Below are 4,596 nucleotides of genomic sequence, written 5' to 3'. Positions count from 1 at the left end.
CAGAATTTAGTTGGGTATTGTATTTTGGAACACTCTGCATACAAATTAAAATAATTTTAAAATGTGCCGTATTGTAATACCTATTATTTAAAAAATTCCAAATTGCATAGAAAAAATGTTATGGAGCAGGCACGCACCCCTGGGTTACCTGGACAAAGTGAAGCTTGTTTCGTGGATAGGCAACCAAACATACATCTCCATTAATTTATAATTCGATGAACATGTATTTATGCTTTGGTGACATTTGTTGATGTTGAATAAATTTTGATCAAACAAAATACAATTTACGCGTATTTACATTATTTAAAGTTAATTTATTGATTACGATGAGAAGCGGAAGATAAATCGGTTTGTCGGTTGTATCAAGCAGACCGTGTGGCCTAATGGATAAGGCGTCGGACTTCGGATCCGAAGATTGCAGGTTCGAGTCCTGTCACGGTCGCATCCTTTTTTTTCAATTTTCTCTCATCAAATAAATAATTGATGACGCAAATGATCATTTCTATAAATTTAATGTAAATCGTCGCAATGAATAAATAATTGCACCCAAATGTGGCATGGTTAAACTCAAGGCTGCGTCACACATCCGGTCACCTATTTAAAATATTTCTGATGCGTTTCAGTCGAAAATGAATTTTTTGGCGTGGACGCAGCATCGCATTGCCGTTGAAATAATGACGTTTAATCAGTGTGGCGTCCGTCCAAAAAACTCACAATGGCTTCACAAAGGTGAGTCCATTTAAATTTCCTTAATTTAATGAAAATCGCGTCGACGTGCGTCAAATTGTGACGTCACGTGACTAGTTAGCCTAAAAGGCGATTTATCACAGCCGCGCCCAGTCAAATTTCCCGCCTTGTGTGCAGTCTATGAATGAAGAAATGTCGCGAGCGAGGCTAGACACGTCAGTGCTTTACAAACGATGAATTATTGAGCGATTTGTGACTGATCGATGGACAATTAGGGCGGAATGAGTCATTAAAAGTGTGCGTGGTCGCTGAGACAAGGGTTGGATACATATTCATAATTTAATTCGCGTTGTGCACACGCCGGTATCGATTAGTGAGGGGTGCTGGACAAACACCTGCGGGGGTGCTTCCGCAAAAATTCAGTTCGAAGGGGATTTAAAAAATTAAGTTGAAAATTGCACTGTTTGGTCATTTCGAGCGAACGCCCTGTATAACGAAAATTGCATCAAACCTTTAAAAGTGAAAATCTAACAATCACTGACTATTTTCACAGCTTACTTGACCTACACTGAATCATGTGTGGCAATTTTTTAATCATAACTTTTAGAAAATCATATTGGCCTTGAAATTTTCACCTTGTCAATTTCAAGCTAGCACAGGTTTCTCGAAACCTTTGGTTATCAAAAGCAAAAAAATATTTATATTTATTGGTAACGGATTAAAAATTGTGATTTTTTTTTAAATGAACTTTCACAAATGAAAATTTTGACAAAAAAATTGACGTATGTATGTCAAAAACTATGACAGATAAGTACCAACAACTTGGGTACGTTATATTCTATTTAAGAAGGCGAATTCAAAAATGCAAAAAATATGTGGTTACAATAAAAAATTTCGAAGTTAATGCCAATTTGTCACACGTCGCATTTTACCCAATTATTTTTTCAAATAAGTTCGATAAAAATGTAAAATAGTTATTAGTGATTAGATCTCTCATTGAAACTATAAATTACATTATTTATTATTTTTTTGAAGTGCATGATTATTTTTGAGAGAAGACGTTGGCTTTTTTATAGTTTTGAAACAGCTAATAGTCATTAAAAGTTCACTATTTGCAACACCATTGATTTCTAAAATAAACAAACAGGTTTAGTTTAATTTTTTTTAGCGAAAACAGGCATTTTCGGTAAGTTAAACATAAAGCGAGCCAAATAATTGGCCGAAACAAGTAGAGTTTCAATAAAAACATTGAGGAGAAAGATCTATTTTTATACTTTTTTCACATTACATAATTTCTTAAAAAAGTGGAACAACATGCAGTAATACTTGACTAACTAATTAATATTGTTTACCTTTATTGTACTGTGTATCTTATTACAGACTGTTCAGAAATGATGGTTCATAATATTACTTTTGAAGTATAATATACAGGATGTGCGTTTTTCGAACTCCAGCATGGAGATCTCAGTTGTTATAAGAGATACAAGGTTGGTTAAATTGAGCAAAGTTGCGCATTTTTATGCTGAACAATTATCTGCAAGAAAATTTGATAAGCCATTATTAGTTTTTGAATTATTGAGAAAAATATAAAATTTGTAATTTTCGTTTTTGATTTTTAAACTAAAAGAACAAGATGTTTTTAAGAAGAACATTCTTCACTTTTTAGAAGTATTCTAAATCTGTTATTGCCTTTTTCAAGACGTTCTTGATGTTAGAGTTACAAAACTCAACTTTGGTTTTTCTTATGGACGCCATATTTGATACTTGTATTTTTGAAAAGTGGTTTTGTTTCTGATTACAACGAAGTGAAACACTAAAAAAAACATATTTTACAGCCTGTTCCTTAATAATAATAAGAATTTTATTGGTGTAATAAAACAAATTTGTAATTTTTACTCTCAGGTCAGGTCAGTTTTGGTCAATAAGAAGGAACAGTAAGCTACAATTCACCAAAATTTCCACTTAACTGCAAATACATAATTTTTTTTATTTCAAAACTTTTTAATTTAGCTTTCTAAAGATATTTACAAGATAGATTTCGGACACGTAAATAATTGTCATTTTCTAAGTAAATTATTGTAAAAGTTATTAAAATATAATTTGCTGCGTAAAATAATTGAGATGCTATGTAATAAATTGAAATAAATGTAATAAAGATTTGCGAAAAAAAAAATACTATTACTTAACAAAACACTCACTTGCGCAGCTAAATATTTGATATGCTAAACTATGCCTAAAAACAATTTTTGACGTGAAGATCTAATTAAAATCGATCTCTTTAAAAGCTTTTTAAATTGTAATGTGTTTTTTTGTCCATTTTGTTTCAGCTGCAATATTAGGAAATAGGAAAGTTATTTAGTGTTTTGGACTAACCACTCATAAAAATCTACAATTTTCTGGGAACATTTCGGTTTTTCATTTAATCTTCTACAGGCCTGCAATTATGTTTTATAAACGGGTAGCGTGGTGTTCGGTTAAATAAACAAAAAAAGAAATAAACAAATAAATAAATACAAATCGAAACGTTGCCAAAAATTTATATATTTTCTTGAGTGGTTAGTCCAATACACCAAATATATTGAAAAAAAAATAATTTCTCTTATAGGTGTTAATAAAATTGTTGCTCATTCCATAGATACGAGTAGAGGTAGTACAGCTTTATTCTACTAAGTGGTTACTATGGTACACTATTTGATTTTTTTTTGTTGGTAACATTTTTTCACTACTTTAAAACACGCTTCCCATAGCAACGTGTTTTCAATTAAAATGTTCCAACAAAAAAATTATGAATTACACTCATACGAAAACGCTTAACGTTCTCGGGGGTCTATGCAACTCGCATATGCTCGTTGCATAACGACAGCTCTAAAACTTTAAGCTTGTACTTTCGCACTCGTATTATTAATAACTATATCTTAAAGTGGTCATTTGGTGATTTTTTTATTTTATCAGTAAAAAAATTTAACAAAATTTCTCAGTGTACCTATAGGAGAAAACGTTGTATTATATACGCAAGTAAAAGTTGGCATTTTTTTACATGTATAATAAATTAATAAATATAGAATTATATTTATTATCTTAAAAATTGCAATACAAAATACGAAAAAATAGTAAGATTGAAATTCTGTAGATTTAAGTGACTGAAAAAATTATAGTTAAAATACTATGAAACTGCAAAAGTAAAAGCATTAATAAGATAAGACAGTAAGACCACGAAAAACTAAAAAATTGGAGAAAGGAATAATATGAAATATAGTTCGTTCAAAGAAGTGTTTAGATTAACTCTTGCTGTGAAATTTTGAACGTATGTTGATTCCTTACGATTATAACATACGAAAATACTGGCGTTGGAGAAAAACGCAAGTAGCGCATTTGACACTTTAACAGAATAAAACGGTACTCTATCAAAGAAAATAAAAATCTGTCAATCTACATTCCACAGCAAGAGTTGATCTAAAGACTTTTTGAACGCACTGTACTATAGGGAAATTACAATGAAAAAAATGTTTTATTTGTTGAGTCCTGTGAGTTCTGATATACCCGGTATACTAACAAAAAACTGAAAAAATATCTTATGTTAAATTAGAAAGGTTAAACACAACAACTGTGGGATGTTTAAAACTCATTTAGGGTACAACAATTCAATTTAGGAATTTAAGAAAAATAAAAGGTGCTAACAAAAAAAAATATTTTGAGTTTTACGAAAAGCCCTTAAAAATTGTGTGTTAGGACAATTTCTTAAAATCCGGGGTCTACTCTTTAGGGAGAACAATGTAAAAGTAATAGTAAAAAATCTATTGTCATGTTTGAGTTCGTGTTGATCAGTTACCCTGCCTTTACTATCCCGAAAAAAATATTTAATTTACGTCCACCCTGTACACCCTTCTCCCCATTCATCTGTCGGCGTCC

At 31.0% G+C, this 4,596-nt stretch overlaps 1 non-coding gene across 1 annotated transcript; it reads left to right on the top strand.

Annotated features, from left to right (window-relative positions):
• The first annotated feature begins 369 nt into the window (after positions 1 to 369).
• Positions 370 to 442, top strand: TRNAR-UCG (transfer RNA arginine (anticodon UCG)). Its single transcript has one exon. It is a non-coding gene; the product is annotated as a tRNA-Arg (tRNA).
• The last annotated feature ends 4,154 nt before the right edge of the window (positions 443 to 4,596 follow it).

The sequence above is a fragment of the Tribolium castaneum genome, chromosome 8 (genome assembly GCF_031307605.1).
Source record: "Tribolium castaneum strain GA2 chromosome 8, icTriCast1.1, whole genome shotgun sequence".
In the NCBI taxonomy this organism is placed as follows: Eukaryota; Metazoa; Arthropoda; class Insecta; order Coleoptera; family Tenebrionidae; genus Tribolium; species Tribolium castaneum.
This window is presented reverse-complemented; position numbering and strand designations above follow the sequence as displayed.